This window comes from Tursiops truncatus, chromosome 11 (genome assembly GCF_011762595.2).
Source record: "Tursiops truncatus isolate mTurTru1 chromosome 11, mTurTru1.mat.Y, whole genome shotgun sequence".
In the NCBI taxonomy this organism is placed as follows: Eukaryota; Metazoa; Chordata; class Mammalia; order Artiodactyla; family Delphinidae; genus Tursiops; species Tursiops truncatus.
Window position 1 is genome coordinate 23,331,721 of NC_047044.1, and position 14,811 is coordinate 23,346,531.

The 14,811-nt window shown below is 34.9% G+C and overlaps 1 long non-coding RNA gene across 1 annotated transcript in view; it reads left to right on the forward strand.

Annotated features, from left to right (window-relative positions):
• Window positions 1-2,081: 2,081 nt before the first annotated feature.
• The window catches only part of LOC117314098 (uncharacterized), a 34,614-nt gene continuing 21,884 nt past the window's right edge, over window positions 2,082-14,811 (forward strand). The window contains exons 1-3 of the long non-coding RNA XR_012324039.1: window positions 2,082-2,546; window positions 3,104-3,285; window positions 14,039-14,181. This is a non-coding gene — a long non-coding RNA (uncharacterized lncRNA). The remainder of the gene's footprint in view (window positions 2,547-3,103; window positions 3,286-14,038; window positions 14,182-14,811) is intronic.

The following is a 14,811-nucleotide window of genomic DNA, read 5'->3' on the forward strand; positions in this document are numbered from 1 at the left end:
GCCACAGCATCATTTTTATCCTTATCCTTTGGCAGACGTAAGGATGCACATTCTGCCCAGAACAACTCACAGTACCATGTTTTATTTCATGTTCATAGAAAAGAACAATGCATATAAATGCATAAAAGACCTTTACATAAGAAAGGAAGCTCTACTTTACTCGTAGTCAGAGAGATGCAAACAAAACAATACACCAAGATACCATTTTTCATCTTTCAGATTGGCAAAAAATTCACTGTTGGCAAGACTGTGGGGAAACACCATTTTTACACATGGCTGGTGGGAGTATAAATTGGCACAATCCCTATGGGGTGGGGAGAATTTGATATCTATAAAAATTATAAATGTATGTAGACATTGAACCACCTTGGGGAATTTAATCTAGAGCTATATTTACACACAGATAAAATAATGTATGTACAATGTTACCTAGTTATTAAATAGGAGAAATAGAAAACTCCCATATGTCCAATAAACTGTGGTATAGTTATATAATGAAACACTAGGTGGCTGTAAATCAAAGAATCCAAAGACTCTAAATCTCTAAAACAAAAGTAAAATGAAGACTTTTGCTATGCACTGCTGGGAAAGGTCTGCAACAGAAGAGCAAGCCCAGTTGTGTGTTTAATATGTGCCCTTTTCTGCAAGAAAAGAAGAAGAAAGCTAAGAACATGCATTTGTGTTTGCTTATATTTGCATGGGGCGCCTGGAGAAATACACAAGAATTCAATACATGTGGCTGTCCTCTAGAAGAGTAACTGAATGAATAGGGGACTGCAAGACTTTACATTGTGCATTAAAATCATTTGGTTTTTGAAATATATGCAAGAATTACTTAAAGATAATGTAAAGTCTTTGTCCTCTTGGCACTTATAGTCTAGTAGATGAGACAGAAAATAAAGAGACAGTATATAACATAGTGTCTAATAACGATAATTACTAAGAATAGAAAGTAAATTTCTGTAAGGGGATGGATAGTGAAAATAAGTACTATTTTAGATAAGGGATCAAGGAAGTCCACTCTAAGAAGTCAAGAAGAAAAGAGAAAACTGAATGAAGTTCAAGGGGGCCATGTAGACTACTTGGGAAAGAATGGTCTGGGCAGAAGACGCAGCAGTTGCCAACATCACGCAACAGGACTATACCCATTACACTAGTGAAGAGATAGCTTGGGACTTTTGGAGAGGTAACCAGGGGCAAGATCGTGTAGGACCTTATGAGTATTGGTCAGCGCTTTGGATTTTGTTCTCTATGTAGTTGGAAGACAGTGAACTTTCCATTGACACCCAGTGCTCTGCCAGTTCTTCTAGTCCCTTCTCTATTCTGGCTCTATTTGCCTTCCACCCAGCCATGGTGCCGTGCTCACAGTACAAATGCTCCCTTATCCTCCTGATGCTCCCTCTTGCCAATCTCCATCCTTGAACAACTGTCACTATTCATTTTCTTTTCCCTGGTGGCAGAACAAAAGACACCCAATGAGACAATGAGCCCAATGCTAGGCTCCACCACAAATTCATGTTCTCCAACCTCCTTTGGGCCTGAGTATACAGCCATGATTTTTTCACCACCTATTAATTTCAGATTGCATCCATCACAGCAATGTTTCAGACCTCCTCCACTCTCAGCCATGCCCTCAGTCACCATACATTAGCTGACGACCTTACCTCCTGCTTTAACAAAAATTGAATTCACTGAAGTTCCCTTAATTGAACTTGCAGCTGTCTCCTCTTCCCCTACAAACCCACTCCACCACCTGTTAACCTCCCTTTGTGAGTGGCACCATTATTCACTCAGTTACCCAATCAGAACCCTGGGAATCATCCCTGATCATCCCTGATCCCTTCAATGCTTACATTCAAATAGTGCCTTAGCACTGTAGATTCTACCTCCTAAATATATCTTAATGTTAGTCCCTCTCCTCCATTCTTACTTCTTCTGCCACAGATTAGCTCCTCAGCATCTCTTGTCTAGACTATTGCACTATTCCCTGACCCTAATCACTGAACACACACACACACACACACACACACACACACACACACACAGAATTTCCAATAAATATAACTGCTTATATTCTTCCTTAGCTTAAATATTCCCTCAGTATCTTCAGGATAAAATTAAAATTCCTTGATAAGGAATACAAAGTTATAACCTGGTCTCTCTTTGCCTGTCTGGGGAAACATTTCTAAACTTCTTTCCACTTCTACTTCCTCATCTGAAAAATGGGGATATTAATAAAAGTAACATCATGGAATTTTTTATGGACACAATGTTTGTCTCTCCCCCAAATTCCTATATTAAAACCCTAACCCCCAACATGGTGATTTGGAGGTGGGGCCTTTGGGAGGTAATTAATGTTGGATTAGGTCATGAAGATGGGACTCTAATGATGGGATTGCTCACTTTATAAGAAAAGGAAAATCTTCCTTTCTCTCCCCAGCTCCCCACCAATGGGAACACGCTGAGGAAAGACCAAGTGAGGACATAGTGAGAAGATGACCATCTGCAAGCCAGAAAGAGAGCTCTCTCAGGAACTGAGTCAGCAGGTACCTTGATCTTGAACTTCTCGGCTTCCAGAATGTTGAGAAGTAAATGTCTGTTGTTTAAACCTCCAGTCTATGGTGTTTTATTATGGCTGTCCAAGCAGACTAAGGGTTGTAAAGATTAATGGGAAACAACACATGTAAATTCCTCTGAAAAAAACTTGACCATGGTAAGTGCTCTGAAAAGTTGGTTACTATGATTAGCATCCATTTTCAGCCCATGATCGCCCCCTTCCCACCATATAACAGTCCCAAAGACTACTTGAAGTTTCTGACTAGTCTTTGCTCTCTTATGCTATGAGATGAATTCTGTCTGGAGCATCCATCCATGTTTTCAGGACTCAGTTAGCACCCTAGGGCCAGAGTAAATATCTGAGTCAGACAGAACCATTGTATTGTCCTCATGCCCCAGTGGGATCCTTTCCCTTGAGTATAGGCAGAACCTGTGACTTGCTTGTAGACAGAATGTGTTATTATTTTGTACTTAATTATGTTATGCACATTTGTAGTTCCCATCTTGCTGAGTCTCTCTCTTCCTTGCTAACCTAACTTTGAAAAAGCAAGCTGCAATGATGGAGAGTGCCACATGGCAAGAAACTGGAGGACATCCTCCAATGTTACCTGGCAAGAGACTGGGACCACTATTACTACAGCCTACAAAGAACTGAGGGCTCTCAACAATCATGTGAACTTGGAAGAGGACTTTTCCCCTGTCAAACTTCAGATGAGACCACAGCCTCAGGTGACATCTTATTTGTAACCTTGTAAGAACTTAGAGAGCACCCAGCTAGGACGTGACCCACTGGGTGAAAATAAACATGTATCATTTTTAAGCTGTTAAATTTGTAGTAATACTATGTAGTAATAGACACCTAGTACATTATCCATCTGTACGTTCAAAACACTACAACAGACCTTGATTACAGCTCTTATTCTTTGCTATTGGAAGTCTCTGCTTACTTTGTATCTCTCCTCCGGCTTTGGAGACATGTGAGGAGATGATTACATCTTTCTCTGTACGCTGAGAGCCTTGCCTGCCACATAGAGCCTCGTTGGTGCTTAATAAATGTTCATTGAATGCATTTCCCTCCTATAATAATTTTCAAATACTCGAAGACAATCAGTTAGATTCTTGATTGGGTGCAAGGGGATAAAACTTGTTTTGCAAGTGTGTGAAACTGAAATAGATCACAGGGGGCCAAAAATGACAACTGCATGGTGATGTGTCCAATGTCAGCTTTTCAATGGAGTCATCTTGATTAATGAGGTCCTCCATTTGTGCAGTCACTAGGAAAATGAAAAAAAAAGATCTATTTCCTCTTATAGTCTACTTTCAAAGGCACTGGCTTCTCATTATGAATAATCAAATACCACTGTGAAAGAAGGGCAAACTTGAAATGACTAACTTTTAGCTTTTAAGGCCTACTATTCAAGTGAAGAGTAAAATATTCCTTTTATAAAACTGATGTTATGATTTCACTTGGATAATTTAATGCTTTGAAAAATGACAGTGTTCTTGTTCAATCTTCTGGTTAATGAATCTGTTTGAGGCATCTCCTTGCTGAGAAAATTCCAAGGGTTTGTTTTTAAAATTTTTTTGGATTGAATAGTATATTTTATATATATATATATATATATATATATATATATATATATATATATATATAAATGTGTTTCTCATGAAATTATAATACAAATTTTATGCAGAAACCTCAGTGACTCAGTATATTTATTTAGTGCTAACAGGTGATCAATACATATTTATTAAAGTAAATTAAATTCTAGTGTTTTTTGTAAATACAGTGCAAAGATCAAGGTCTTTGGAATTAAATGATGCAGGTGTTTGTCACAGCTCCCACTGTTGCAAACTATATAACCTCAAGACCTGCTGCTGGTCTGTGGGTATCCCTACTCCTTCTCTAGCACTTGAAGCCTAGTGAAGGATTATAACAGGACTAGGAGTGTGTGATATGGGACCAATACCCCTGTTACTGTTTAACATAGTACTGAAGGTCCAGGTCAGTGTTGTGAGGAAAGAAAAAGAAATTAGAGAAATGAGGATTGGAAGGAAAGATTTTTTTAAAAAAATAATAAAACCTGACAAACTGTTAGACCTAATAAGAGTTTAGCAAGATAGCTAAATACAAGACCAAAGTACAAAAATTAATAGCAGTTTCTACAAAAGCAATAAGCAACCAGAAAATTTAATTAAAGTAAAAACCATCTACAACAGCAACACGTACAAAGAATTTTAACTTAAATGGAACACGCAAGACTTCTATGGAGAATATCTTAAAACTTGAATAAAAGAGAGAGATGTTCTGAATAAATGAAGAGACATTTTATGCTTTTTGGTGGTTCTATCCCTTATGGAAAAGTAAATTCTTCTCCAGATTAATTCACACATATGCAATCTCTAAAATCTCATTTGGATGTTTTGAAGAACTCGGTAAACTTAGTCTAAAGTTTGTATGGAAAAACAAATGTCCCCAAACAATCAAGGCAACATTGAAAACCGTAGTTAAGAAAGAAGGAATTGTCCTATTGATATTGAGACATATCACCAAGCCATGGTGAAGATGTCAGTGCTCACTGACTTAATCTATGGAGTTAAGGTCATCATAATCCTTGTTTTGTTGTGTTGCATTGTGTACGTGAATTGTGACACGCTGATTCTAAAATCTATATGGAAGGGCAGCAAGCCAATAATAGCCACAGTACGCCTGATGGAGAAAAACTATGCAGGAGTGCGGCACACAAAATGTCAACACTTATTATAAAACTTTAGTAATTAAGATAGCGGGTCATTACTGCAAGGATAGACAAACTGATCAGTGGAGCAGAATGTAGAATTCCTCAAGCAGACTCACAGATACATGGAAATCTAATGCAATTAATGGTGCTGGGAGGATCATTCATAGGGATAAAAAAGACATGGAGTTTCATATCATACCATATACAAAAATCAATTCCAGGTGGATAATACACTGTAAAATTTTGTGATTAAGAAGGATGCTTAAACAAGACTTTAAAAATGGAAAGCATAAAGGAAATTATTGATATGTTCGTTACATTAAGTTTAAGAACTTCTCTTCATCGAAAATGCTCATGAAGAAAATGAAAAGACAAACTATGCACTGGCAGAAAATATTAACTGCTATACCAGTCAGTGGACTAGGGGTCAGGATATATATACATATGAGAGAGAACTCTTAAAAATCAGTAAGAGAAGGACAAACAATAGAAAATATATGCAAATGACAGAGGAGGTGGTATGAATGAACAATAAACATATGAAAAGATATTCAATCCCATCAGTAGTTAAGGAAATGCAACTTAAAAGCACAATGTCAATCCATAGTACCCAATAAAATGGATAAATCATAGTAAGTTCATACAATGAAATATTATAGAGGAAATGAATGAACTACAGCTACATAATACAAAGGGCACACAAAGTGTTCTATTTCTTAAACTGGATATTGTGTACTTAGGGGTTCATTGTGCTGTTATTCTTTCCATCTTATACATACCTTATAAAATCCTTTTGTATTTAATAAACGTTTGATCTAAGCTATTTTTTAAAAGAAGGCATGAGTGTTTCCAGGTGTGGAAATCTTCATAGAATTCGTCCTGTGGGCCTGCATAGCTGAGCAAGTAGGCCTGGGTAGGAATGCTTAATGTGAACCATGGGACATTGAGGGCTCAGGAAGAAGTAGCTTTTACCTTAAATATGCCTCATAAATTATATACTAAAATTGAGATTATATTTTATGGCTTAAAGTGACTATAGGAGTTTTGCTTCCTTAAGAGAAGTCAAAGAAATTATGGAGCCTGACCATGTTTCCAGGTGGGGTGGAAAGAACTTTCTCACTGTACCAATTTTAAAGAAACATTGGGAGACAAATGAAAATGCTTATGATTATACCCAAAAAGTCCCACTCATTCAACCCACTTCATAGGGTGGTTAAGAAAATCAAATGAGATAATGAATATAAAATAGACCTGCTGCATGGGTAAGTGCAACAGATATTAGCTCATATAGTTATCATTCTTAGTATAGGTTTCATTTATTTATTACTTATTTATTACTTCATTTATTACTTATTTACTTTTTTAGGGAGACATATATAGATCTACTAAAATGTAATTGTTGAACTTAGGAGAATTAAATTTACTAGATTTACCATCCATGAGAAATTGCAGGTATTGAAGTTTTTAATGTTTGCAGTGTTCAGACAATGTGCTTAGTTCAGAACAGCCATCGAGGCATGCGCCTTCCCCAGGAAGGGAACTGTGGAAACAACAGTCATTGTGTTCAAGTTGCCACTACAAACTAATAGCTGACCTTTATTCTCAAATGCAGCCATCATCTCATTTTAACCTTTTCTTCCTAACTTATGTCTTCATTTATTACTTATTTACTTTCTTAGGGAGACAGGCAAAGGCCTACTTATGAAATTAAGAATTTATTTCACAAATTTTAGTTCTAGTTTTCATATTTTGTTTTGCTAAATTGCTCATAACACAAAAAGGCCAAAAAAAAGATGGAAAAGAAAACAGAAATGTGGAGCAAATGCCAAGCCTCCCGTGTTGAGCCTAATACAAGATCACTGAGTAAAGTCAGGGACCTAATGAGAAATGTTAGGTATTAGTAATAATAATAAAATAAATTAAAGTCGAGATTTGGGGTACAAAATTGCATCTGTCTGTCCCTTGGGGATGACATTAGGGTCATTTGAGGAAAAGGGGACAAGAAAAGATTTGAAGTAATTTATGTAATAAGTAATTTCAAAAGAGGGAAACAGATAGCCTTTTAAAATGTAAGGGAAGAAAAGATAAGCTCTACGTAGTGTTCCACCGAATGAGAGTTTGGCAAGTTAACATCCCTTCTGGGAAAAACAGTGCTTGGTATCCAAATGTTAGGAACTAAATATAGCCAAAATGTACATTTGTTTGTGTTACTGTTTACCTCTTCCCTTATGGTCTTATTTTTATGCCTGATGCACCTTGATTATGTTCATTTTGAATCTTTATAACATTGTACATAGAATGGAAAAAAGGCAAAACCATACATTTGTTGATGACTTGGCTCCAAGATGAGAAAGAGAAACGATATTTTTATGTTTTATATATTTCCTATGACTAAAAATGTGATTTTCAAGCTGTTATTGTCTTACAGAAGTATTTATTCCCTATGGAGCAAAATATGCTTCTCTTTTGATATTATTGAGATGATCTGCTGATTCTGATCAACCCCAGGTCCCAAGTCTGGCAAAGAATTATTCAGACGATTGCCTTGATTTCAGGATGTGCCTCACCTAGGGAAACTCAACACTAAGCTTCTCCCTGCAAATCACTCTTGCCTCCGATTTATTCACCAGGTCACAGGTCCATAATCCACCATTCTACATCAATGCATAATTGAAGCGTATTCTTCTCCATTACCGTCATAGGATATCAATTCTGTAATCTGTTTGTAATTAGAACCACTCCAAAAATCTATCTTTTCTTTATCTCCTTCCCTCATGAACTTTATAGAAGAATAAACATGCCAGTATTATTCTTACCCACAAACAGAAATCAATCTCTACCAAATGCCCTGGTGTAATATGTATTAGCCTGTCACCAAGGACAAAATTTATATTTACTTAAAGATGTATTTCTCCACACAAAGCTTCTCAGATCTGCAGTAAATAAAAATGAATGCCAGTTTAAGCATTAAAAAAAAATAGAATCATTCTGAGAAATATAACCCACTTGTACAATGAAAAGTCATTGCATGAATGTACCATATGCCAATAGTGATGTGCCTCGGAGAATAATGAGTTCCGTTTTGGTGAGCTTGTTTTAAAGTTCATTGACATTATAACCAATATATTTACTGATGGCTGGTGAACAAAGCCCTACTCCCAGGTTTTTGAATAATGGTGTAAAAGAAAGATGTGGCAGAGAGATGCTGTGTGCAATTTAGTAGTTTTTTTTAATTGTGGCAAACTGCCTGGCTAATATCATTTTTTTCTTTTTACATGCTTTGGAGTAATTTAACTTACAAAATTCCATAAATAAAATGTTATTTTAATAATTAATCCTGACATGTCAACTTCAAGGCAAGTCAGTCCATTTATAAGAAATCCCTTTATGTTTTTAGTTCAGATTAGATAAGCTCTTCTTAGGGGGTTATCTCTTTGAAGATGCCTATTAAAAAATAGCAGGATATAACACATGTTATTTTCCTACAACCATTTGTATTATTTTTACTTTTTGCTAGAATCATCCATACAGTAGGAGCAGGATAAATGCCCATGTCTGAGACTAAAGTATTTATTTAACTTGCAACGTGGTATATTTTCTTGATTAGAGTTTACATAGTGTGCTACCTAGATTTTTCTTTTTAAATCATCGTTTGAAGCAACCCAAAGCAGAAGTCAGCATAGGATGACAAAACTCCAAATGAAAAGTTAAACCTAGAGTCGGATAAAAGAGATTGTGAATTGTCTACCCTAAGTACTGTGAAATGTAATTAACTATTCAGGAAAAAAAATCCAACAACAAACAAAAAAAGAAAACTAATTAGAAAATGAAAAGATTTCCTAAACACAGGCTTCAAGAAACTAATTATCAAAAGAAAACATTATATTATTGTTAACAATATCCATTTACCAAGATATATTTTAAAGTGACATTCACTACAATTACAGCAATTAAACTAAAGTCAGATTTCTTTCTGAATTAGATTGAATAAAATTTTGCTTTCCTTTGAATATTTCATAAGCCAATTTTCAAAAGTCTGGTCTTAGAGAATAATGGAATACTAGCCTGTCTTATGGCTCATAATTTGCTTTTTGTATTACTGAAATTTACATGAGAAGTTAGAAATATTTGAAAGAGTGAGTGTCTAAATTTTTATACAGCCTTAATGTGTTTATCATGCAAAAACTATACATTCACTCAATTTTTATTGAGAGCCCACCATGCTCCAAGAACTGTGCCAGGAACAGGGTATACAATGATGAATGAGACATATAAGGGTCCTGCTCTTGCTGAGCCTACATTCTAGTGGTGAAGGAGAGATAACAAATGAGCAAACAAATGCATAACAGTATTGTGTTGTGTTTGAGAAATAAATCCATAGGGTGTTTTGGTAAAGAATAAAAGAATGGGAAGAGCATCAAGATATATAAAGCAAATATTAACAGACTTAAAGGGAGAAATTTAATGCAATACAATAATAGTAATTGTCTAACATCCCACTTTCATGAATGGATAGATCATCCAGACAGAAAACCTATAAGGAAACATTAGACTTAAACAACACGTTAGGCCAGATGGACTTTAGAATATGTACAGAACATTCCTTCCAAAAGTAGCAGAATACATATTCTTCTCAAGTGCAGATGGAATATTCTCCCAGAGAGAACATGTTAGGTCACAAAACAAATCTCAGTAAATTAAAGAAGATTGAAATACTATCAAGCATCTTCCCCAATCACAATGATATGAAACTAGAACTCAATCACTAGAAAAAAATAGGGAAAGCCACAAAAACGTGGAGATTAAATGACATGCTACTGAACAACTAATGGTTCATCAAAGAAATCAAGGAGAAATCAAAAAATATTTAGAGACAAGTGAAAACAGAAATACAACATACAAAAATCTATGGGATATAGCAAAACTGGTTCTAAGAGGGAAGTTCATAGTAATACAGTCCTTCCTCAAAAAGTAAGAGAAAACCAAGATAAACAGTCTAACTTTATACCAAAAGGAACTACAAAAAAGAGCAAATGAATCCCCAAATTAGTAGAAGGATGGAAATAATAAGGATTACAGTGGAAATAAATGAAATAGATACTAACAACAACAAAAAAAACATAGAAAAAAATCAATGAAACTAAGAGCTAGTTCTTTGAAAAGATATACAAAATTGACAAACCTTTAAGTAGACTAACCAAGAAAAAAAGGGAGAAGACTCAAGTAAATAAAATCAAGTAAATAAAATCAGAAATGAAAAGAAGTTACTATTTATATTATAGAAATACAAAGATCATAAGAGGCTAGTACATAAAATTATATGTCAACAAGTTGGACAACCTAGAGAAAAATGGATAAATTTCTAGAAACATACAAACATCCAAGACTGAATCATGAATAGATAGAAATTTTGAATAGACTGACTACTGGTAAGGAAATTAAAGCAGCATTAAAAGATCTCCAAATGAACAAAAGCCCTGGACCAGACAGCTTCACTGGTGAATTCTACAAAACATTCAAAGACATTCAGTATGTATCCTTTTCAAAATCATCCCCAAAATTGAAGAGTAGGGAAACCTTCCAAACACATTTTACAAAGCCAGCATTACACTGATACCAAAACATGCATTTCCTGTCCAACAAACCAGACAAGTATACCACAAAAAAAGAAAATTAGAGGTCAAAATCCTTGGTGAATATAGATGAAAAATTCACAACAAAATATTAGCAAACCAATTCCAACAATACATTAAAGAAAATCATACATTATGATCAAGTGGAATTTTTTCCAAGGATGTAAGTGTGGTTCAACATCTGCAAATCAATCAACATGATACATCACATTAACAAAATGAAGGATAAAAACCATACAATTATCTCAGCTGATGCAGGAAATGCATTTGGCAAAATTCAACATCCATTTATGATAAAAGCTCTCAACAAAGTGTGTGTAGAAGGAATGGACCTCAATGTAATAAAGGCTATATATGACAAATCCACAACTAGCATCATACTTACTGGTAAAAAGCTGAAAGCTTTTCCTCTGAGATCAGAAACAAGACAAGGATGCTCACTTTTTCCATTTTCATTTAACATAGTATTGGAAGTCCTAGCCATAGCAATCATACAGGAAAAAGAAATAAATGGAATTCAAATTGGAAAAGAAGGAGTAAAATTGTTGCTATTTGCAGATGACATAATACTATATATAGAAAACCCTAAAGACTCCACACCAAAACTGGTAGAACAAATAACAGTAATTAGTAATTTAGAATTCAGTAAAGTTGTAGGATACAAAATCAGTATAAAGAAATCTGTGACATTTCTCTACACCAATAGTGAACCATCAGAAAGAGAAATTAAGAGAACAATCCCATTTACAATTGCATCAAAAAGGACAAAATACCTGGGAATAAATTTAACAGAAGAGGTGAAAGACCTGTACACTGAAACCTATAAGAAACTGATGAAAAAAATTGAAGAAAACAAAAACAAATGAAAAGATATTTCATATTCATGGATTGGAAGAATTAATATTGCTAAAATGTCCATACTACCCAAAGCAATCTATAGATTCCATGCAATCCCTATCAAAATTTCAATGGCATATTTCACAGAACTAGAACAAATATTTCTAAAATTTTTATGGAACCATGGAAGATCCCAAATAGCCAAAATAATCTTGAGAAAGAAGAAGAAAACTGGAATTATCATGCTCCCTGATTTCAAACTATAATACAAAGCTATCATAATCAAAACAGTATGGTACTGGCACAAAAAAAGACAGATCGATGGAACAGAATTGAGAGTCCAGAAATAAACCCCCACACATATCAACAATTAATTTACAACAAAGGAGCAAAGAACATACAACAGAGGAAGGACAGTCTCTTCAATAAGTTGGGGAAACTTGACAGCCACATGCAAAATAATGAAACTAGACCACTGTCTTACACCATACAAAAAATTAACTCAAAATGGATTAAAGACTTGAATGTAAGACATGAAACCATAAAATTCCTAGAAGAAAACATAGGTGGTAACATCACTGACATCAGTCTTAGTGATGTTTTTGTGGATCTTACTCCAAAGGCAAGGAAAACAGAAGTAAAAATGAAAAACTGGGACTACATCAGACTAAAAACTTCTTCATAGCAACAGAAACCATCATCAAAATGAAAAGGCAACCTACTTAATGGGAGAAGATATTTGCAAGTCATATATTTGATAAGGGATTAATATCCAAATATAAATAACGCATAGAACTGAACAACAACAACAAAAACAACCTGACTAGAAAATGGATGGTGGATCTGAATAGACATTTTCTAAAGAAAACACGTAGATGGCCAACAGGCACATGAAAATATGTTTAACATCACTAGTTATTAAGGAAATGTAAACAAAATCACACTGAGATATAATGTCACACTTGTTAGAATGTCTATTATCAAAAAGACAAGAAATAACAAATGTTGGAGAGGATGTAGAGAAAAGGTAAACCTCATACACGATTGATGGGACTGTATATTGGTATAGTCACTAGGGAAAACAGTATGGAGATTCTGCAAAAAATTAAAAATAGAATTACCATATTACCCAGCTATTCTACTTCTAGATATTTATTCCAAAAAACATGAAAACACTAATTCAAAAAGATATATGCACCCTTATGTTAATTGCAGTATTAGTTACAATAGCTACAATATGGAAACAACCTAAGTGTTCATCAGTGAATGAATGGATAAAGAAGACGTGATATATATACACACAATGGAATACTACTCAGCTGTAACAAAGAATAAAATCTTGACACTTGTGACAACATGGATGGACCTTGAAGGTGTTATAAGTAAAATAAGTCAGATGGAGAAGACAAGTACTGCATAATATTAATCATATGTGAAATCTTAAAAAAAAAAGCAAACAAACAAAATTAAATGAAAACAAACTCATAGATACAGAGATCAGATTAGCAGTTACCAGACAGGAAGTGGGTTGGGGATGGGCAAAATGGGTGAAGGCAGTCAACTGTATGGTGATGGATGATAAGTAGACTTTTGGTGGTGATCATTCTGTAGTGTTTACAGAAGTCAAATTATAATGCTGTATGCCTGAAATTTATATAATAAAACAAAAAAATATATGTAGGAAAACAGCAGGAGAAGCTACTGAATGAGTTTTAAATGTCTGCTTCTCTGAAGAGGAAATTGAAGGGAGGTAAGACATGAGATAGAGAAAAATAGCTTTTGTTTTGAGCCCTGTAAAAATAATTGACTTTTAAAATTATGTAAATATAGTGCAGTCATCAAATTAAATTCAAATGAAGTATACTATCATATTAAAAAGACAGGGCCCTACTTAGATTTAATGCTTAAGGAAATACTCTTTAAGTAAGTAGCATTTAAGATGAGACTTGGATAAGAAGTTGGTCATTTGAAGAATAACCCAGATAGAAGAAGAATCTAGTAAAATTGTCTGGAGACAGCTAAGAGCTCTCTCCAGAGAGTGCCAGCAGAAGATCATGTGGCCAGAGTGGAGAGTGAGGTATTTATGGCACAAGTGGAGGTTGAAGAGCTAGTTCAAGTGTCATCCATGCATGCGGAGCCCTGCAAACAGGGTAAAGAATTAGGATGTGATTATTTTATTCTAAGAGCACTAGGAAGCTATTGTGGTCTTTTGCAGGTGTGGGGGAATGGTACAAATGAATTTAAGCTTGACATGATTACTCTACTTTGCAGAGAATGTCCTGAATGTCAAGGGAGATCTCTTCCACCATGTGAGGTTACAGCAAGAAGATGAACATATATGAACCAGGAAAAGGGTTCTCACCAGACACTGAATCTGCTGGTGCCTTGATCTTGGATTTCCAGCCTCTAAAACCGTAAGAAATGAATTTCTGTTGTTTGTAAGCTAAAACAAACAAAAGAAAAAGTGGAGGGGAAAGATCAGTTAGGAGATGCTGTAGTGGTCCAGGTGGAGGGATTTGGGTTTGACTTGGAGTGGGGTCAATGGAGATGGAGAGAAATAATTGATGTGCAATAACTTTAAAGCAGAATTGACAGGACTTACACCAAAGGCTTGAATGTGAATTGCAAGGGAAGGGACTAAATGTAATGCCCAGTTTTCAGAAGACTGGGTATCTTTCTCACTTGCAAAGGAGAAAGACAAACTTTCCCCTTCCATGTAAATTACATGACATTTGAGTTTGGTGAATGGAAATGCATCAAAATGTAATATAACTAAGTATTGATAATTTCAGAAGAAATATTATGGACAGTCATATATTATACTATGAAGAATAAAAGTACTGTACATTTTAATTAGCAGAGCATTTGTCCTCAATTCTATGATTTTCTTTGTTATTTGGCAAATTAATAGCTTTGCATTAAAGTTTTTTTTTCTGTAACAGTGTTGATAATGACATGTTTCCGGGCCCAAATGTGAATGACAGAAAACAAATGTCATCATCGACCTATATCATACTGATAAAACCATTACAATAATAATGTCA